Source organism: Chlamydotis macqueenii, chromosome 5 (assembly GCF_036417535.1).
Source record: "Chlamydotis macqueenii isolate bChlMac1 chromosome 5, bChlMac1.mat, whole genome shotgun sequence".
Lineage (NCBI taxonomy): Eukaryota > Metazoa > Chordata > Aves > Otidiformes > Otididae > Chlamydotis > Chlamydotis macqueenii.
Window position 1 is genome coordinate 9,738,307 of NC_141560.1, and position 23,017 is coordinate 9,761,323.

The 23,017-nt window shown below is 41.7% G+C and overlaps 1 protein-coding gene across 1 annotated transcript in view; it reads left to right on the top strand.

Annotated features, from left to right (window-relative positions):
* The first annotated feature begins 5,733 nt into the window (after positions 1-5,733).
* Positions 5,734-23,017, top strand: part of AHNAK2 (AHNAK nucleoprotein 2) — a 58,733-nt gene continuing 41,449 nt past the window's right edge. Inside the window, exon 1 of the mRNA XM_010130284.2 lies at positions 5,734-6,105. The gene's annotated coding sequence lies outside the window, so the exon portion shown is untranslated. The remainder of the gene's footprint in view (positions 6,106-23,017) is intronic.

Below are 23,017 nucleotides of genomic sequence, written 5' to 3' on the forward strand. Positions count from 1 at the left end.
TGGTTGGAGATGTCCCTGCTCCTTGCAGGGGGGTGGGACTGGATGGCCTTTAAAGGTCCCTTCCAACCCAAACCATTCTATGATTCTACTTTTTTATTTTAAGATTTTTATTTAAGACCATTTTTAAAGCTTTAAGGGGGAAAAAAACAAACAAGAGAAGGTTCACTTAGAATCATTTCCACAGCTGCAAACAGTTTTTGTCATAAGCCCTCACCATACAAGCCCCGACAAAAAGCAAGAGTTTATACCCCTCCATACAGTGACTGATAAAAAGGAAAAGAGCCAAAAATAAAATCATAGTGAAGCAGCCAAAATGTGTTTTGTTGTAACAACTGAAAATATTTGCTTTTACCAATGGCATCTGAGCTACTGCATGAAGTGTTTACAACCTGCCTTTTCTCAGTGTCTGCTTTTTATGTGAGATCTAGAAAGATTGGTGGCAACATCCTTTCAATTTGATAGAAAAAAAAAAGTGTTTCAGTCAAATACAATGTCCCACAAAGATTTTTAAAAGTAAAGTTCTCTTCAGAAATGCCCAGTACAGAGCTTGTGAATGTTTTGTTCACAGTTTGGCAGGTTTTAGGGTTTTTTTTCCTGGATTTCCAAACTAAAGAAAAATTACTGACTTGGTGAGCATTACTACCTAGTACCATCAGGTTATTTCTGGGTAATTAACACCTACCTTTCCACCTTGAAAAGATGCTTTTGTTCTCACTGTGTCGGCTATTTGTCACTAATATTCACTTGTCAGGGAGGAGCCTGGTTCTGTCTTCTTTTGAAATAGTAAAATAATAAATGTCCAGGGTCAGCCAGCTCTGAACCCCAGTTGAACAGGGAATTAAAAACAGCAGAGAGAAGGGAATGAGATAGTTGGAGGGAATATGGAGTAAATATTAACTTTTAATTAAAGCCCTCCACAGCACACAGTCTGGAGACTGATCTCTGCAGGTAGAGGAGGAGGACATTGATGGTTCGGTGACCCGTGGGGCCAGGGTGGGCGAGGAGCTCTGGAGGCGATAGCTCTGCTCTGCTCTGAGGGAGCTAATACTCTGCTCATAGGGCAGGAAGGCAGTAAGTCCATGAGGACTATGGTTTTCTTCAATTCCTGTACAGGCCTTGCTAATTACAGCGGTTTTTCCCCAGGGTCCATGGCCATGGCTGCATTGCCCCTTGATTTGGCTGGCTGTTTTTTTCTAGTTTGCTCTGTCCAAGCTATTTTGGCTGCAGAAGGTCAATGCCAGCACTGTCAGGACCAGTGGAAATGCATTCCGGGGACAAAGGGAGACGGAGCGTATGCCCCAGGACAAAGTAGAAGAAACTGTCCGGAATGAATTAGTTTCCTTTTTCTTCTCCTCCTGTTAGTGAAAGGATTGGTCTTGGAAATGTCTCATTTTGTTTAATTTCTAAATAATGCTTTCTCTGTTGTTGGTGGAGTTTTTTATTTATGCTGGTTACGGATCAGCATTTTTAGCTTCCTTTTTTTTTTTTCCCATCAGCAAGAATATTAACCACTAAAGTGAAAAAATATGTATTTAGGAATCCTGGAAGAGAACATTTGACTTTCTGAAAATACACAATTCTTCTCTGGGTTTGTCTGGGTTATTTTCCCTTGACTTTGGCTTTTACTACTCCATCCCTGGATACTGTGGAGTTGACGTGTTTATCTTCACAAAGGAGAAGCATATTACCTCATGAAACACCACCCGTTGCAGCTTGCTGTCAGTGCAACATGCAGATAGTGTTGGTAGAGCCTACCAAGAGCAGGTAGACACTGGAGCCTCTTTTGAGTAAATTCTCACATGAAAAGGTCATAAAGAACACAAGAATAATCTGTTTGGAGGACAGATTTCAGTTAGGTTACAAGATATGTGAACGACGCCCATTCACTTTTTTTTTTTTTTTGGAATTCATCTGAATTGACTAACTTCAAAATGAGGTCTTTGAGTTCAACATCGAGGCTTCTTAAAAGAAGCAATGACGAAACCTCATTTCCATACCTGGCTCTCTCTCTGTTTATAAGGTTATATGCCTACCTGCAGCTGGATGAGTTGTAGGCAAAAAAAATGTTGAAGCAAATCAATCAAATTAATGGCTTATGTATTGCAAAAGAGAAGAAATTCAGAGGAAGTTTGTGTGGCTGCCTGACATACCTTTTTGGTTAAAACTAAATGATTTTAAAATATATAAATATATACATTTCTGTATATATATGTATATATTTGTCTTAACAAAATGTAGAGCCATGGGAGACAAAGCATAGGAGAGATCTGTAAATTGGTGATTAATGTTATATTTATCTTCCTCTGGGCTTGATCTGAGAGTTGGTGGCCAGATCCCTCCACAGCCATCTATTCATCCTTCTCATTGCTAGTCTAACATTCAGTTCCATCTACACCTCTACATCTTCTGCTCACGCTGACCTTGGCTCTCCCTTCCTTTTTTCTTTCCTCTGTCCTTCCTCCTCTCGGTAGCTAATTTCTCTTTAAACCAGAAGCTCTCAATTTTTTAACTCCTTTCTAAGTTGTGCTAAAAAGTTTGCTTTCTGTAACTGATCTTCTCTGCTACCCATTCTTGTCTACATGTGGAAGTTTGTGGCCTCATATTTTTCCCCAAATGTCTAAAGATTCATAATTGCTAAAAAGGAAAAAGAACACAAATGATCACCCTTGCATCCTCCACAATAAACCACAGGAATTTCTGTTTCAGAGTGTGCTTTACTATAATCTCAGTGGACATTTTGTCTCCCTTTCTTTGGACCAAAGAAAACACAAGAAAATTCCCATTGTTTTTCATCTCATTTCTCAATTACTAGTAAAGCAGCACACCCTTATGAGCAGGCCAAACATCAGTCCATTCACAGGTCAGGGTGTGAGTAGCACTAATAAAGGAAAGCTTTTGTAATCCTATTGTATGTTCTCAGCTGTACCTGTGAACCCAGCAAAGAAAACAGAGTTAATACAGGAAGCTGGGAAACAGGGTTAGAGGTTGGATAGAAAATGTGAAATACAATGGTGTTCCCTGGCAAGGCAATAGAGCAGAGAGGAACTTTCAATATTGCCTCAGCATAATTCAAAGAGTTTCTCTTTTAATATTTAGACATGTATCAAGAAGAGTAAACAAGAAAGGCTATTTGGAGTACGCCCACTGAGTAAGTCGTCTCTGTTATGCTGGAATCATTTGGAGAATTGGAAATTATCAGCTTGGTAGCATTTTTAGAATAGCTTAGTAGACAAGCAGTTGATTCAATAAATATTTAAAAATAAACCAAGTGAGCACTATGCATTCATGTCAGTCAAATAATATTAAAATAATTTGATAGTCACAGAACTCCACCCTATTGGCTGACGAGGGAAGATTTCAGGCTTGAAGGTACATGGGGACAAATCTCCAACATAGGAGTTGCATTCACTGCAGTTACAGCAGTGGGGCACTGCTCAGGCGTTAGGGCTTACATGTTCAGTTCCGAGATGAAACTGGAAAAAAGCCAGTGACAACGAACGTAGATTTCCCAACACCTTGAAAAATAATATAGTAATTTCTTCCAGGTTTATGGAAAAAACATTTGGCTTCTCTCAGCTTAGCCAGGGTTTTGTCTCATGTGGGCTTTAAAAATTCGTAAAAGATCAAAACAACACCTATCAATATATTCAGCAAAGACAGTTGAAATAAAGCATGGAAGGGGGATCGAGCATGCTGCCGCTGTTACACCACAGTCTGAACTCTGCTGAAGTGCTGCTGCCTGCACCACTGGCTTGGGAGGTAGGAGCCAAATTTCTGCATCCAAATGAGCTGTCTCTGCATCAAACCAGTATCAGATTGGACTTCCTGTTTTGCATATCCATTTCTAAAAATATACGTTTTTTGTCAGGATGATGTTGAAAGATGGTTCAGAAAGGCTAGACCTCACTATAGTCCCAAGGACTGAAGACAGAAATGGGATGACAGCAGAGCAAGACAAAAATTAGCTAAATATTCAAGAGCTTTTGCTCCATTTCCCAGCTATCACAGTTTACTGCCTTACCTGATGCTGACCACACCTCAGGAGGCTTTTATTGCTTCTGGTTTCCTCCATCCTTGAGGCAGCTGTAGCAGGTTTTGCTTGAAACATGTCACCTTGAAGAGTCTCACATCGCCTGGGCTGACACAGTCCCAACACCTTGTGTCCCTCCTTCGCTGCCATACCTCCTGGCATTGGCTACAGCCAACGTATTGTGTTCTTTCTTCATGTGGATGCCACACTCACAGAAAGATAGCATATGAACTGCATAGTGCCTAATAAAACATTTATATTAATTATGTATGATTTTTACATCGTATATAACTATACATTATTTATTATATATATTTTATATCTATATACACAATATAATCATATAATAAAAATAAAATAAACATGCACATTTTATGAGCCACTGTCCAGTTCATACGCAGACAAACTGTGTATATTAATTAGATAAAATTGCATATCATATTTCTAAATTATGATATATAGGTGATCTGATATAATTAATATGTAGTATATAATTAGCTATAATAGTATGCATTAATTACACAAAATAATTACATAATTGACTTTAATATAAATATTGAGTTCTGTTAAGACCCAGTTTTCACAAATGCCTGTGTTAAGTATTCACAGAGGATGGAAGCAGAGCTATACGCTCAGTTTTTACTGTCAAATTTCCATATCCTCTTTGTAGAAATGGTGTGTGCCTGTCCCAAAGTTGGGTCCAGAAGTCCGACATCTACGGAATTTCAAGTACCAAAATGTACTGGGAGCCAACAGCATAAAAATCCCCAGCACAACATCTACCCCAACATGAAATGAGGCTGCTCTGCAAGCACAGGGGTGGGTTTTCCCCTGGCTGGTGTGTTTTTGACCTGTTCACATTCTGCTCTGGCATGTTGGCAAAGCAGTCGGAGCGACTGCAGGACGCTCCCAGGGCTGCCTATGTGTTATTTGCATTTTGCACCCTCTCTCACCTCACACCTATCTGACAGCACGCAAATGAGCAGCCAAATACTTCTGTGAAACAAGGAAGCCCAGACTGGAATCTCTTGATGTGATTTTTTTTAAAGCTTCAGGGAGGAGGCATCAGAGGAATTCCTCAGAGAGAGAGGAATCAGCTGTACTGCAAATTTCTTTCCTTTGCAGGGGGTGGAGAAATAGAAACAGGTGAGAGGAGGGGCTGGGAATTTTAATGAATCCATTTCTGCTGGCACGAAGCGGCTCTCTTCGTGTGTTAGTATCAGGACAGGCTGCAAAGGCAGCACTAAGCACACCAGCACTCCCACGCTGTGCGTCACGATAACACTTCATTTGGTGTAAGGTCTGTCAGCTCAGAGTTCAGGGGTATTTTGGAAAGAATTAAAAAGCTGACTAAAAATGACAAGGAAAAATGAACTTAAAGAGGACACTAGAAGAGCCTTGAAACTCCTTTGAACTGCGCTGTTGCGACAGACTGCATCCTCTGTGTGTGCATGCTTGCATGAGAATTTACTAATACGTATCATGTTAATTACCCACTTGTGTCCTGAAGCGAGGCTGGGAATGAATTTCAGGAAAAGAGATGTTTGTTTTGCATGGGCGCCCACATCCCATATACTTTCAGTCCTGAGGAAATTGTCCCGTATCTCCACCCTGTGTACGCTCGTGCCTGTAGCTGTAGGCAGTCAGTGAGGAGAAGACACGGAGCTGACGGAAACCCCTGTACCCCCGTCCCTCCGCGTCCCCCGGCATGGAAAGCCTGACCAACAACACGCCCAGGCTCTGTCCCCTGCTCCCGCCTCAGCTGAAGCTGTACAGCTGTTGCCGTAGTAGAGAAAGGGATTGGATTTCACCGGCTGTGTAATCTGCGACAGCGCTCTTCGGCTCGGGGATAGCAACAAGCCTCACCCAGGCTTAGCCATCCCCTTTCTGCCCGTAGAGGAACGCCCCGGTCGACATAGAAGGAAAATTGTTTGCTGAATTTCTGCACAGCCCTCCTTCCAATTGCTCGAGAAAGAGGGGGAGTGAGAAAGAGAGAGAGTTTAAGGCAGGCTCTGCACTGGTGTTCTGGGCTATTTCAACTTCAGGGCAACTTTAGAGAACTTCAGTTATTTTTGGTAAGTTTTGTTTTTTTTTGAAACAAACCCCCCTCTCTCTCCCCCTCTTTTTCTTTCTTTTTAGTCTCTGATGCAGATTGCACAAGTTTGCAGTAGATGATGAGCTTTTAAAATTGCAAAGAGATGTGGGTGTTTGTGTTTCGTGTCCTTTGATACAGAAACTGGACATTCTGATCATAAAAGACATAATGTTCCCAGCTGCTATACTTGATAAGCGAAACCTGAAGACGCTGCAGGCTAAGCAACACAGCTGGGGAAATGTACGGCCAGAACTTCAGCCAAGGTGCATCCCACCTGGCGTAAAGCTTTGTCTCTTTCTTTTGAGTAGGAAGAAGTGAGATCAGAAATGAACTAACGTGTTCAGCCTGCTAAAAAGTTTCTCATCTAATTTTTAATGCAAGGGTTTCAGGCTTGTGCACTAAGGCTCCCAAAGCTTTCAGGGGGATGTTGGTTCTCGGTTCTTTACACACCCCTCCATTCAGTAATCTCTATTCCAGATCATGCACGCTGTTTTTCTTACTTCTTCCGTCTGTATACTTAACCCATCATACGATCTTGACGACAGTGAAACTCTTTTGTAGTACCAACAGCCAGCCCCAGTTGTTGCAATGAATTGGAAGGTGCAAATCGCAATTTACTTACAGTAAAGTTGGTTTCTGATTGATATGAGTTTTTGGTTGTTTTCCCCATAGATATGTTTGGATTTTTATAGTATCTGTCCTTCTCAAGAGGCATTCTATTTGTGTGGATATTCTATCTCAAGAGATACCATTTGCAATATATATATATATCATAATATACTGACTTGGCACTAGGATCTCTGTATGTTGTTGGTATTTGAGACTAAGATTAACCCTGACGCATTTAAAATACAGATCCATAACCCTGGCAGTAGAAGTGGGATCCTGTATGTATTCACTGCGAGGCTGCTGAGGCTAGTTCACAAAGCACGAGGAAATTTTCCTGCCCACCTGTCTAGGTTCTTTGACCCATCCATGTACCTTAGCATGTTCCTGAATACATGAATACGGTGATTGGAAGTAGGATTTGTATCTGTAGCCACCTATAGAAAGAATGAAAATTACATGTTCTTAAAACTTTAATAGAAAAGAGAAAAAACATTACATGAGAAAACACCAAAAGTCTCCCCCCATAGAACAAGGATAACCATTCTTTATAATTTATGAAAGAAGAAACACATAAAGTTGGAAGGTGACTCTTAAGAGATACAGTACTTTACTTACAGTCACCTGTTGCATGCACAAGGGAAAATTTTCAAGTATTGCCTCGCTATATCTCTTACTATAATGAAGAAAAACTATAAGGAATTTTGCAAAGCCAAGAAAATTAGAGGAAGAGCAGTTTACGCCAGCCACTTTACCTCCAAAATCTATCCTAACATAGGTCAAAAATCCATCATGAAAAAGTTTCAGATGTTTAACAGCACAGGAAAACATATCATGCCTCAGAATTTATAGGGTTTTATTCGCTTTGTTTAAAAACGATAAGTGTGGCTGGAACTTTTAATTGCAGTAACTCTATAACAATGGAGTTAACAATAACTCTTCAGCAATAAACTGAAAACTATAAATCTGCACCAGGCTCTCTGCAGTGCTGACATGTTCCATGATGGCTGTAGCTTTTCTTTGGAAGCACACAGATTTGTTAGCTAAAATTGCATTTTACTATCTTTGGTGTGGCACTCTCGTAAAGTAAACTCTACTATTAGATTACGAGGCTTGTGTAAATCTCCGACTGAAGTCGGTTTGACTCTATTCAGTGCTCGTAAGCAATCCATTGAGGGTGGCTGCCTTCCAACCTCTGCTGCTGCGGGTGTTCACGTCTTTTCAGTTGAACGGGGCAGTGGTAACTTGTAGTGCTGATTCGCCAGGGGTTTGGAGATGGCACGTATTTTCTGCTTTTAATTGTCTTGGACACTCAATCTGTATTCATGATGATGAGGTTAACGTGCCTATATTCACTTTTGGCTGTACTTGAAGCTCATCACTGAAACAAAATCCAACAGTCTGTAATGCATGGTCTGGGGAATAGCTATGATCTGAGTTAACCTCCTGTTGACTTCAGTGGGTTCAGCGCCCTGTGCTTGGTGTGAAGAGGCCGTGCTTGGAAGCACCCTTCTCCGGGAAGCCACGCCAGGAACTTCACAGGCTCTTTACTTAACGTTGTCAGTGTGAGTGGTGGGAGTAGGACGTACAGCATTGGGGTCTTACTGAAATACCATGTCTTGTATGAAGCCACAGGAATATATATTCCCTTGGTTTGAATCTCTAAAGATGCATAGAGCTTTGGGTTGTCTTTTTTTTCCTCAAGTTTTCTACTAGGACAAATAAGTAAGTTCATCCTATGGAAGAGTAAAACACTGAGGGATTTAAGTAAGATTTTTTTTTTCCAGGATTCCTCATATCAGGAGACCTAAATAATCAGAATATAAGGCAGTGTATTTGAAATGTGTGAACATTACCAGCTTATATTCTGAGTAAATATTTGAGTAAATAGATTTAATCTATTTTTTACATCTAGCTATTTTTGCATTTCATAATGTCCTTTACATCAGGGAGCAGCAAAGTATGCACTGAAAAAATCAGGGTTCCCACCTCTGGAAAAACACCTCACTGTGTTTACAGGCTTCATGTTGCATGTTCAATCCAAACCAGTAAGACTGCGAAAGGCCTCAACATTAGCCCTGCTCTGAGCGAGGAGGGGACCTGGCCCTCCGCACCGGCACAGGCAGGTCGAGCAAGGGCGAGCTTTTGCTTTCAGGCAGTTTGCCACGTCCCTGAGCCCTAGTGCATTAAAAAACTGTTTTTCTGACAACATCACTAACAACTACTGCCTTTCCTGCTTCCCTTAGCTGTAACTTCCAATCTGCCTAGCAGGCTTTTCCCTCCAAAGCCAAGTGGTGGGGCAGCACCGAGCGACATAGGGGATTCAGCTCCTGACGGAGCGAAGATTAAACCCTACCAAGATTAGGCTGCCATCTCTCCACATGCGACAAAAATCAAGACAACGTTCTTGTGGCAAGAAAGGTCCTTTGGATGACTGCAGCTGTGCTTAGCCCCGGTGTGGGAGGATTATGGCTGCACCTCAGGAAACTTGCTAAATGCATGCGTTTGCTCATCTTACTCTGGATTTTACAAAGCTGGAATTCATTATTTTCTATTGGAAAACAAAACTTCAGGCTAGGAGAGGACCTTTCACATACTAAATACTTCCTACCAACGTGTTTACTTCCTGAAAGGAGGCTATAGGTAGCCAAATATCTGGAAGTAACCTCTGAATTATTGCAGAAAATGGGTCTACAATTTTCTATCAGAAAGGGGGAACCCCTTAGTTCACCATCAAACCTGACCAAAGGTGTAGTCCAGAGTGGCTGGAACAATTCAAAATATGTTAAGGTTATTATGGGATGTAACTAATAAATAAGCCAAGGTAACTGATAGGGGACGATCTGCTGCCATGGGACAGGGACAGCAGCTCTGCAGGGAGAAGTCCCAGGCCATGGTAACAGCCCAAATCCTAGCAAAATTCCACGGAGCAGGAATGCGAGCGCCTGAGGAAGAGCAGGCACCGAGCCCACTTCGTCTACCCAATAAAGATAGCAGTGTCTTCAGAGGGCAAAGTTGTCTGTTTTTCAAAAACACAAACAAAGAGATAAGGTTTATATTATTTCCAAGCCTGCTGATAAATGCTGGAGACTCCAAAGACATAGTAACTTTTCTTCACTGTTGGGCAAATGTTATTTCTTCTCTGTAGTTAAGAGAACAAACACCACTTGATTTTGATAGCGGAGGGCCGTGCCTGACATTTGCAGAGTCAGGGGAGCAGCTGTTATCTGGGCAGCCATCTGATTTTAAATACCTTTCTACCTGCCCACTGGCCTCCCAGCTCTCCCCCCTTGACGAGTGGTATGTTTGTGGACTCAACCAGCCCTGAAAAGCAAAGGTTTCAAGTTGCAGGTATTTCTTCCAATTTCTACACATCCTAGCTAAATGGTCTAATAGACTACTATAGATATAAAATATTCCACTTTGCAGTGAGTTCTGAAAGCTCATACATTTTATTAGTCCAACCATCCCTATTTTTCCTAAGTATCCCATACTCCGTACCAACAGTAGAAGACTCACGTCATTCAGCTTTCCACAGGTCACCTCCTCCTTACTTACTGTGTGGCTTGCCCCAGCACCCAGCCCTTTGACTGTCGGCTAGGCACAACGCTGCTTTTCCCTCAAAATAAGTACAGGCAGGAACTTTTCTTCTCCTTGCCCCATGTCATTCTCATTTTAATCTGAAGATCCAGTCTTAGCACAATTATTTGGAGGGCTGAATTCCAAAGTGGAAATTTTAGCATGAAGAAGAAACTCAAAGGACATGCATACAGGAGCAAAAATCAGTGTTTGGTGGTGAATGGGATAATAACTTTTCTACACAGCAAGAAGTGCTTTAACTGATGTTTGCATTATATTCTGAAGGGGTGAAATGTCCAAGTGGGATTAGGCATTGTTATTTTGAAAAATAGTTAGAAATCACCTTTTGGTGAACCTCAAAGGTTCTCCCTCAGATCAGATAAACTTCCAAAAGGTTGGGTTGTTTTTTTTTTTTTTTTGTTTGAAGTGTGTGGGGGTTTATTGGAAGGCATATGAGATGAAGATCTCTGAAACTACCATGAGAAAGCTAGTGGTTTTGATTGCTGATATTTCCTAGTGTGAGCTGAGCTTTCTCTATCGCTGCTTCTAAAGTCAACTGAACACAAATAATTTACAAGAACACAAAAATGTCATTAAGCATTCCCCAAATATTTTCATATATGTCAGAGCTGATCTGATTTATGTTTTAGTGAAAGGTTGCATTGATTTTTATATGAACTGTGTCCTCACACTTCTTAAGGTTGACTTTTTCACATAATGTGCTTGATTATGAGAAAAAAAAAATATTTGCGCAACAAATAGCTTGGACAATTCGGTGCCTAATTAAAGTAACCAGTTAGTGAGAGCCCATTTTGGAGGCAAAATGGGCATTTTCACATGAGAATGACTACATGTGGCATTTGTACGCATGGCTACAAAGGGAAATGATGGGTGCAGTTGTGATGCTAACTTATTAATGAGTCTTCCTATGAGCAGTGCCAGAGTGGTCAAGAGGGGTAATATGTTCTTAGGCTCTGTTATCAGTCTCTTCTTTTGGGTCATGTGTTGGACTAGAAAATTATTGCCTGTGTAACTGGTGTAAAACAGGCTTTTGAAAGGTGTTTCACACAGAGGCATTTATAAGGGGACATTTATGTGATTTACAGAGTTGGATGGAGACAGGACCCCTACAGAACTGTTATGAAAGGAATACATTTAGTAATGGCACTGTGATCTTACATCTCTGTTTGGATTCTATGTCCACAGTGGATTTAACAACTGCTTCAGTCAGTCTAACAGGAATCTGTGAATGAAATGGTTTGGATAGAGATAGCAGGAGAAATAATATTTTTCTTTTTAAAATCATCCTTCTGCAGAGATTAAAAAGAAGCTTTTGGAAAACTGTTCTGGGTTATGCCAGGAAAACTCATCACAGAGATTAGGGCATTAATTACATAATTGTAATGTATACATTGCATGCTTCACCAACCAAATATATAAACCTTATTTATTCTAAATAAACCTTAAAGCGCAGAGAATAAGCATTTGCAGATAAGCTCAAGAATGAATATAATCTCTCCTAAATAACACCAGCTTGTTTCTTCAAAAGAAAACAGGGTGCTCATTGCATGTGACAACAAATCATCCCTGGGTCTCATGGTGAGGAGATCACAGCAGCTATCAGGAGTCTCCGAGGAACCCACGCAAACTGTCCATAGCACATTTTCCTAGGAGCTCTGCCCTCTGCTTCCCCCTCCTTCTCTCCCTTTCTCCCTTCTTCTGCTTTGCTACTGTGGATAAACAGTCCTGGCCCTGCAGAACTGCTCACATCCCGACCACGCGGCCAGCTCTAGTCCACGGGGCTCCTCCCGGAGACCTGGACCATTGTTCCCCTTCCGCTGCTGATGAGCACAGCAGAACTGGGACCGTGTGCGGGTACGTGGATGCACAGGGTATGCATATTCAGCCAGGCTGCTCAGAGAGTATTGGAAAATACAGCGTCCCAGAGTGGCAGGATCTCAGTGGCTGTAGGTAGGGGTAGCACAAATGTTGTTTGGAGGGCAGCAGTATTTTGTCACTTCAGAGCCAGCACCCATAGCTGCATGTGTCAGCAATATTTACTGTGCATCCAGGCAGTGCCTGGCAAGATGATGTCCCAGTCAACCTACGGGTTTGGAGCACGCTATCATACAAATGCAGAAATATCTCCCTCTTTTGATTTAAAAAAATGATGCAATCCCTCTCTTCCAGCATAGGACCGTGGCCCAGGAGACAACTGCACAGCGCAGCAGTGTGGAGGGCTGTGGCGGGCAGATGGCAGAGCAGATGGGTTGATGGTTGAGCAGGTGGGGAGTTTGCATGCAGGTGCTCAGCCCGGCAGCGCGATGCTGGCAGGGGCACTCAGGACACTCGTCACTGGAGGGATGCAAGGTGCTCTGAAACAGAGGTTGCAGTAGCTGAGTTGGATTAACTTGTTGGATGTGGACCAAAACTGATGGCAAGGCTTGGATAGGAAAACCTGTGGAAAACACCTGATTTTTCAGTTTCTAGAGTTTTTTTATGAAGAAAAGTTTAAATTCCTACAGCACACCCCACTGCCAAAGTCCAGAGCCTTGGCAAGACTGCCTAAAGCTGCCTGCAAACCGTCGTGATGCAGTGGAGTCAAAGATGACCCCAGAGCAGGGACAGAAGCAAATGGCAAGGAAAGAAAACCAATGATTTTGTATTATTTCTCAGGGGTACTGAGATAGTAGCCAGGAGGCCACACACACACACATCCATTTTCACAAAATAGTGAAAACCACTGTGGGTGTGACAACTCTATGCAGCAAGACCCCTTCCTTGCCCCCGTGGGCAACTACAGCTTTTCCAGCCCAGGGGAAACACCTTGTAGGTATTGCATCAGGCCCAGGAGCCGCAAAGCTGCATTGGCACGTAAGCAGCGAAACGCACAGCAGCCCTCGCAGCAGTCAGTGCATCTGGGGTGTTTCTGCTGATCGCTGCCCCTGCCATTCTCAGCTGTGTTTTATTAATTTATTTGCACTCCATTGTGTTTGGGGTTCATTGCTGGTTCACGTTCAGTCTCTGCCCTGCTTTGAAAAATGAGGGTTGGAGTTCAGCAGATCTCCACCCTGCGTGTGATAGGGCAGCAGCACTTTTGCAATGCTCTCCCAAGTTGTGACATGCGTTGAAAACTGGTCTTCTGCCAGCAGTCCTCTGTGTGGGGAGCTGCAGGTAAATTCAGGTGCTGCACAAACACCTCTCCACTATCAGGCTGTCATTTCATGGCCTGGGCTGGTGAAAGTCAGGCTCCTGGGCAGCACATGCAGATAGAGGCCATGAGCCTGGGCCTGGGGCTTTCATTTGCACCAGAGTAAAGGGAGAGCAAAAAAAAAAGATATAAAAAGCCATGAGCATTTTCTCCTTCCCACAAATCCTTCTCCTTTAAATGCCTGATAAGGGATGGAGAGGGAGGGAAAACTATCAGCCTCTAATCCAAAACAGGAGCTGGCTGTCACACCAGCACAAACAGACCATGCTAACTCCTCCACTAACTCTCTTCTTGCGAGGAGGCAGAGATGGACTGTGATAAGGTTTTGGCTCTTGGACGCACTTGGAACTACGTGCGAGGCCAGCCAGAGCCTGCGTGCTCTGGGGAAGGGAGCTGGGACTTGCTAAGTTGGCACTGACATATTGCAGCCAGGAGCAATGTCCTTAACCTGGCTGCAGCAGCTCTGAGGCAGAGGAGAGAGAACTTCCTTCTTTCCAGAGACTTTGCAAATGTCTCTGGTGTAAAGGCAGACTCAAATCTGTCAAACTTGCTGTTGTTGCACAAAAATGGCACAGCCCTGCCATGTTTGTCAAGACTTATTCTTGTCATTTATGGCTGCTGCAGTCTGATGGCAGGTTAAGGTCTCCCCCGTGGGAAGTGCTACAGAGCCACCTACCCGGATGCACCTCGGAGGACTTACAAACTTTGTGTCAAGCCAGTCGAGCAGAACGGAGCTGGCAGTAATGCGGAAATAGTGGAAAAAAAATTTACAGGGAAAGAAGGAAGGCTTTTTTGGGCTGCGTTTTGGTTTGTTTCATTGTCTAGAAGATCGCAGAAATTCTCAGTCGTAATAAATCCCTGTTGGCTGGAGCAAAACCATGGATGCAGTTATCCAGCATGTGGGTTTGTGCAAAGTGCTCGTGGGGGAGGCACACAGTACAGCTGAGCACGAGCCCTGCGATGGTGCTGCGTGGGGGATCTCCTGCTGCTGTCCCGCTGAGGGGCAGAGACGTCTGCTTGGAGACCTGAAAGCAAAATCTTGCGTACATTTGTTTTCTAGCCAAGAAAAATGAGGGAGGTTTGCAAAGAGGAGTTAAGTATTTTAGGCAACCTGCAGCTGCAAAAATTTTCGTTCCCATTCACATTCCCCTCGGGTATTCTGAGGAGAGAAGGATAAAATGTGCAATGCTGCATTTGTTTTTAACTTCTGTCCAGCTCCCCTGATGTACCCTTTGGTAGCCGGAGCAACACCTTGGCAGTGGAGTGACAGCAACAGCAGCACAACACCTACATCTCCCAGCTGGATTTTTATGATGACAGGCAGGAAAAATGGAGTAGCATTCACCTCAAGGGTGGAAAAAAAAGGCAAGTAAGAGTGTATTCAACTGCTCAGAGACCTGGGCTCACATTGGACTGACAACAGTAAGGATATTTTGCTGACAGGACATGATGTATTCCCATGGAAATGAGATTTACATTGCTTTTGGAAAATATATGGAAGTGGCCCTCCACACAGACACCCAAATAGCTTAATGAGCAAATTTTAAATATTTGGACATTCTGTTCACAAAATAAATTAATGGAAAATTAAGGCTAACTAGCCATCAGTCTTTAAGCAGACCTGAGTGGGTTCAATGCAAGAACCATCCTGCAGACCTTCCTACCTTTCAACGAAGTGAAAAGATACAGAGGCTTGTTTTAAATCTATATTTACAAAAATCATGATGCAGTTTTGGGGTTTTTTTAATAGTAGTAGATCAGTCTATTCACTGCTTGGCTGAGTTGCAAAAATAGTATTTCTGTAATTAGTGGTTCTTTGCACAGTCATGAAGTATATATATATACATACACACAATGCATATCTATATAAAAGTAGTATGCACTTAGATGAGTTTTGCACTGATAGGCTAGTTGGCAAATAAATAACTTTTAGTTGTCCGTTAGAGCTGGATTCAATAGAAATGTTGGCTGACTTCACTGTAAGCCTTGGAAACCATCGGAGTATTCAAGGCTTAGGCAGTCAGATGCCTGCTTTAATTTCTATTGACAAAGGAAAAGGAGGGATGAGTAAATGTAAAACATTTCCTTCCAGCACTGAGCTAAGAGAGGCAGCATGGTGCAGGGAGGAGGTGGAATCCAGGACATCTGGGTTGTATTTATTGCTGGCTCTGCTGCCAACTTGCTTTGTGACTGAGCAAGTCACTTTTTTTGGTTTGCTACCTTACTTTCTGTGAAGCAAGGAGAGCTCGCCTGCTTTCACATGGTGCTCTGGGCAGATGCTGGGACTTTCTTGGGGACTGTGACCAAACGCTGCTGTTGCCATGCTGGCATATTCATATGTGCCAGGCAATGCTGTCTGGGTGATCGATACCCCAGAGGGTGCAAGGGGTAGCTGTGACTTTTGAGAACACAAAGAGAAAGATGCTCATTAAGTAGCACTGCATCTGCATAAATACGTATCCATAAGTATCAGTAACCAGTGCCTTCTGCTACTACAGATCAGAAAGACAGTCAGAGCAGGAGTTGGGTTGGCAACCTCTTTCACCTATACTTATGAGCTCTTATTTCGTTTACTACACCGCTCCCAAGGAAGAGCAGTTGCTTTTGGGGTAAGTCACAGGGAATGAGGTAGCTACTTTGAAATGATCTCTGTATGGTGTTTCCAGTACCCGAAATTGTTTTCAGATTCTCCATGTGGAGGAAAGAAGCCTAGCATCTTTTTTTCTGTTTGTTTTTGTGTTTTTTTTTTTTTAGATGTATTTTCTGCCAAATGTGAAGGCAGAATGTGAATGAAAAAGTACGTGAAAGCAAAAAGAGAGTCATATATGGTCTTCTGCATGTCACCAGCAATTGCTCTGTGGTCCAGAAGTGATATTTAGGCTATAGCTGTAAAACTTCTGCCTATATCTTATTGGCCTTTGTTCTTCACTTTATACAACACTGATGTCCTAATGATATTTGCTGTATCCCTCAATTGAATTAATGGTTAATCTACAAAATGCTCGCATTTTTTTCTAAAAGTATTTAGTCTTACAAGGATGCAGGCATAATTCCTGTGTGTGTGATTTTACAAGATGAAATGAAAGCTGATCTCAGCCGACATCACAGTCTGAATTACAAGATGAATGCGATGTAGCATGCCATGTATCAGTTTCATTGAGGCCAATGGATGTGTTGCTTGAATAGGCACAGAATGAAATCTCAATACTTCAAGGTTTGATCCTGTGGCACTAAATGACCAGCAGGTATCATCTGAGTCCTACAGATTTTTGTAAGCTTCCATTTACAACACTGTCCTGTTTATCCTACTGATGGATCAAGATGTCTTTCATGCATCAGAAAGACATCAAGATGTCCTCTCATCTCCTCAAGATGTCTTTCATGTCCTTGGAAGTACCTAGAACACTAGAGCTTGGGCAGACCTACCTCTCCACAAAGCTGTGGATACTCTGATACTCAAGATACTCTGCTGAGTGTTGCGATAGATGATGGAAGGATTTGCCATGAATTGTGATAATTGTATGCCTTGATGCACAGTACAAGTCTGTGAATAAATATGCAATATGCAGTCTAGAGCCAGAGTAATTAATATCAATAGGAAACATTGATAGAAACTGATTTGTATCTATACACTGTAGAGCAATACTCCCTTTTATTTTTTTTTTAGCCCATGAAGGAAAGAGGTTATTAAGAATAAGAGGGCAACACTAGTATAAATTTTACCTGACATGATGTGGACTTGTTGTAAGCTATCCTAATTTAGCAATCACTTTAGCTGTATTAATTTTCCCTCCTCTGCAGGGTACATAATGTATTCTTCTTCACACAATAACATATTTGGCAACCTGAATCAGTCAACTGAACTGGGGTTCAAGACACCTGGGTTCAACCTCTGATTTGGTGCGTGGTGCAGTCACATTGCCTCTGTCTCTGCAACCAACTCTCCCTCTGTCCATGCTCTCTCTTTTTGGCTCTCCCCATTAGTTTGTCAGAAAGCGCATCGGGGCCGGCATTATTCTCCATTTTGTATTTATACAGTGTAATGAGGTGTCAGACATGGGACAGGCTCTTGAACAGTACCAAAGTATAAACTGTAATAGAAATTAATTAAGTGAATACCAGTGTCCTAGGTGTCAAGGCAGAGTGTAAAAATTATCTCGAGTAAAGTGGTCTGAATGTTTTAAAGCGTGATCCAAAGCTTCTCCAGCCTTCAGAGGCTTAAGTCCATCCCTTAACACCCAGCCAGGACTTCCTGCAGTGTACTCCAGTCCTGCACAGACAACTTTGCGATGTGAAATAAAAGCTATATTTGAATCGTCGTGGGTTAAAGCCGGTTATTCCCACAGTTCCCATTTCCTATTTTCCACTCATGATGTTCTTCTCTTTTAATGTTCATAGTAACTCATGCCAAAAAAGGTGTTTCCTATCATGTTCCCCTCACATTGTGTGTTGTGGGGTTTTTTAATTTTTATTCCATATTTTCAGTCTCCAGAGAGCTAAGTTTAGTCATAAACATGCTTTTGGCTATCAGATTCATGTGTGGTTTGCTATAGCAACAAACAAAAGCATTAGTCAGAAACTGGCATGAGGCTATAAACACATATTTTTTTGTGATATTACCCAGAGTTAGCTTAATTTATGTGGTACACTGTTGCCACACAACTGTATCGTAGTTAAGACTATTATGCTTGTTGAATAGGAACTTCACAGAAAACGCAGAGACTATCTTACAGAGAAATAAGCAAGTCTGTTAACTGATGTTGTCATCTGAAGATCACGAGCCAAATTCTGCTATTGCACTGGTATAAATCCAGCTGAATTCCTTCAGAACACGCATTTAGATCAGAGTACAAAATCAGAATCTATATCTATTGAATAAGAGGAAAATTATCATCAAGCAAATAAACACTCGCTTTGCCTTTGCTGTTTTCACCTCCGTATTTTACTGCAGCAAAATGATCAGAGGTAAGCCTTATCAGATTGTGGTAGATGGGTTAAGTTAACTGCCAAGACACTTGGAAAATGTTATCTGCAGCATGGCAGAGACAGCAAGGCTTAGTTAAAGATAGCCTTTCTCCAGATGAGCCTATACAGCACTGGGAAGGTGCTGTTCGTGCAGAGCCGGTTTCTATCCGGCCGGTCTGGGGACGGGGAGGAGCGGCTTGTGCAGCAAGAACTGACTTCCCTGGGGAGTTGGTTTGGTTTGTACAGCACTCACTGAAATCCCACAGCTGAGCCAGCTAGTTTAAAGGGTGCCCTGAAGGCTCTACAGACGTGGTGATTTTTGCCTAGGCTGGGTAGGCACATTCCTGTTAATGCTTTATTCCAACCATTTCTCTTCTCTTCACTGCACCTTTTCAGGAACATGAGCCCTCCTCTTTTTTGACAGCTGCATTTAATAAAAAACATATGCATGAAAAACGTGTTTTCCAGTATCTCTGAGCTGGCATTGCTCAGCAAGGAGAGCTTGAACTTCCTAGAAATTGTTCAGAAACATTTTCAGACCCCTGTCTTCAGACGTTCAGCTCTGACGTGTTCATGACCTTCCCTGCTGCAGAGGTGTGCAGAGTAAAGTAAAAGTAGTACCCGCATGTCCAAGCGATAAGAGTAACAAAACCCTCAGAGCCTTCTTGTACCTACAAGTCTAGAAGTTTTTAACCGGGACAGTGGCTCCAGCTGTGGAGGAGAATCCCACAGCAATATGTAGTTTGCATATGCATGCAGAGGCCCTCTGAGAATGGGCCTTCAAAGTCCAAGGATTAAGAACAAGAACTAGCACCAAACATTGACCAAGCTGTGCTCCAAAAACAGAGCTCTTTTCCCTAACCAAACCCCTAAGCAGAAGAACACGCCCCAGGAGATCCTACATTTTAGGCCTGCCCTGTTCACTCTGCTTTGCTTAGTGGTGTTGGTTCTGAGTCCTACCCACCTGAGACCCTGTCTCTGGTGTCTTTTCAAAACCTTTCAAGACAATCTTACCATGGCATATTTACCTGGTGTAGAAGCGTAAAAGGACCTGTTTTTCAGATAGCAGCTCCTGAAGTAGGACTTACTGTGGGCTACACCTGGGTTGTCTTTGCCCTTTTCCCATCTGTGCCCAGTTCCATCAAGATTGAAAGATGTCAAACACTTGATTTCTCTGAAAACAGATGAGCTCTGGCTGTTTGTCTTCTTCAAAGATCAGCTTAGCACTTTTCTGTTTCCTTTACTTCCTTTTGGTCAAATGGGGACGGACCTTCCTCATAAGGGTGTTCAAAGTGTGATTAAGCAGCGTTCAAAGTATTTGCAATGAAGAAAAACAAATTCTGCTCTCAGTGTAGTTGTAGAATGCTGTCAAAACTGATCCAAGCAGCACTATATAAAGCAAATATTTCAATAATTACTGCAATGTTATTGACATCTCAGTTCATGGAGGACTTTGGGACTGCAGTATTTTAAAATGTCACAGTAAGATGGTGATGAAGCTTTTTGTTTGTTGACAGCAAAGGGAAAAATAGTCCACCCTGTAAACATTTGACAGGATAATGTCATGGTAGCAATCATTCTTCTTTTCTGGCTTTATTGACTGTAAACTGTGTATAGTAGTGGGGCAAGGAATGCAAACACACCTTCCTTAGAGGAGAGAAATAGTCTCTCTGCTGCACATGAAGAACTACAGCTCACAGACAGAAAGCAGAGAGTCCTCACTGGGGCCATTGGATAAGGCAGGGTACAAGAGAGCATAAGTAGTAAAACATCATTGGTTTTAAAATACTCTTTGCAAGGATGTGCAGAAAAACCTACAGATGGACTGAAGGACATCTCAAGGTGCCTCCCATTCTATCCTCTTGCACTGAAACTCTCCACAGCTCCACAAATCATAGCATCATGGAATGGTTTGGGTTGGAAGGGACCTTTAAAGGCCATCTAGTCCAACCCCTCTGCAAGGAGCAGGGACATCTCCAACCAGATCAGGTTGCTCAGAGCCTCATCCAACCTGGCCTTGAATGTTTCCAGGGATGGGGCATCCACCACCTCTCTAAGCAACCTGTGCAAGTGTTCCACCACCCTCAGTGTAAAAAAATTAAGAATCAATCTACCTACTTGGATTAGATCTCTGTAACTGAAGCCCTGGGATCTTCCTTTTCCTTATGCTAGCTTTGTATTGGCACAAGGCTGTTGATTTCAGTAGAGCCCTTGGTCTAGCTAAAGGGCAAAATGTAATTTACTCCCCCTTACTCATTCATCTGAATCTAGCACAGCTGTCCATTGAGAAAAATGTTACCAAAACGAATGCATCCTGTTTTAACTGAGTTAAAAAATATTTAACCTGTGTGTGCACAGACCATTATGATAAAGAAACAGTTACTCATTTCCAGAATATATCATTATTTTCTTATTACAAAGAGGCTCTGAATGTTTGGAACTGTTATGAATCAGCCCTAGGGTTGATAATCAAATCCAAGAAATATTCCTCTTAGTGCTTTCAAGGAGCTCCACCCATCTCAATTCATTCACCAGTTAGCACACGGATGAACTGCAGCACAGTTACTTTCTCACCTTTTGAATCTTTAATAAAAAGAAATCCAGAACTGCAGTAATGAGTCTTTAAAAAAATGTTTTCTCCCTATCGTTTATATTAGCCTCTGTGAAACGTAAAACAAATCTATTTCCTTAACTAAACTGTGTTTTCCTCTAATCTATTAGGCAAGCATGCTGGTTTGTTATTTTTGGGTGCCTCAGTACTGGCTAGATAGCACAGAGAGGGAAAATGAGCACTGAATCATTTAAAAACCACACTTAAAAACCACACGCAAAGATTCAAATCAATTTTTTGCAAAAATATAATGCAAAGAAAGTTTCTCATCTTCAGTTTTTCCTTCTATACCTTAACAGGTACTTAAATTTCCAATATTTTTCAGTCTCACATATCTGAATATTTCTAATTTCAGACGATAAAGATTAAGTTCACAAGTTGAATTTGCAAAAGACAATTATCAAATGAAAAGTTTAGAAAATGCTGGGGCAAGATATACATATGCTGGGGAAAGATTTTTTAAAAAAACAGATGAATAGCAATCAACTGAAATAAGAAGAGAATATTTTTGAAAATAATTTGGTAGGTGTTGAATTCTTTTGAAATCTGACCTTTTTTTCAAATTTGACCTTTTTGATCCAGTTTATAGTTTGTTTCTTGAGATTTGAATTACAGTGATGTGAACAGAACTACACTAGAATTTATTTATTTGACTCAATTGATTAATTTATCTGTAAATGAGCTTTTATGCATTTGTAAAGCCACAGTATATATCCAGAAATTCTCTTTAATTTTAAAGGGACTCTCCTACTCCACATAAAAACAAGAGAAAGTGAACTGTGCCAAATACTATTTTGCTACCATCACTATTTATTGACAGAAAATATTTTTATCTTAACAGAGTGAAGGAACTGCTAACTTTATCTTTGATGTAAAATATTTTCCCATAATAATTTTCTGTCACCTTTATCCCATGTCTCTTGTATTACATATCCATTAAGGAATTTAAAAGCTTAAATTATATTTTCTTCTATAGTGATTTACACCCAAACAAGTTGCCCAGGGAACTTTCTCTCAAACTGAAAACCTGTTTCCAAGGGCAGATATTTATATAAAAGCCCCCATAAAAGGTTGTGGAAAAGCTACAAAGTTTTTGCTGCATTCCTGTTTTGAGAGGGGCTATACCCAGCATACCAGAGAGACACGCAAAGTAACATCACCCCATTAAAGTCGCTACATCTGGGCACTGAATTCTGCACCAAATTTTATCAGTGGAGTAAAGAGAAATGAAAAATCTTTCTAGACCATAAGGAACTTCAATGTGAAAAAAAATTATATATATATGTATGTGTAGATATATGTTCAGAGTTATATAAAAATACAATATTTTTTTTTTACCATGCATTGATTCTGATAAGAATGTTTTTAAAGCAGTGGTTTTGAAGAGCAGTTTTGGCTGAAAAATCTGTTTCTAATTTTGAGTGTTAAGCGCCATTTTATATAAAGCCCGCTTTGGGCTTTTTTACATAATGATAGTAGATCCTCTATTCTGATTCTTATCTTACAACCTGTTTTTAGTGTACAAATGTGCTCTCTAACAAAAGCACCAAGAGTTACCATCCTCTTTTAATGGGTCAGAGAAGGGGCACGTACTCAACTTCCCTTGCTACCTCTCCAGTCAGTACTCTCTCAGGGCTACCTTAAGAGGCAGCTTGGGGCTACGGCCACTGCTTTTCAAGCAATACTGGCTCTGCAGCCAGAGAAATTCCATCTCCAGGGCTGCCAATTAAGCCTACACAGGGAGAATGATCATTTTTCATAAATGTATTCATTTGATTCATTTCTAAATCTGAGCAGGGCTGTGCTTTGGCGGTGGAACAGGCAATCTGCTCTGGGAGAAGCCTGGATTCTTGGGGGGCTGAATCAGCGAGGAGAAGGAATGCAGGAAAATTAATTTTTGTGAGCTTTATGGGCCTTATC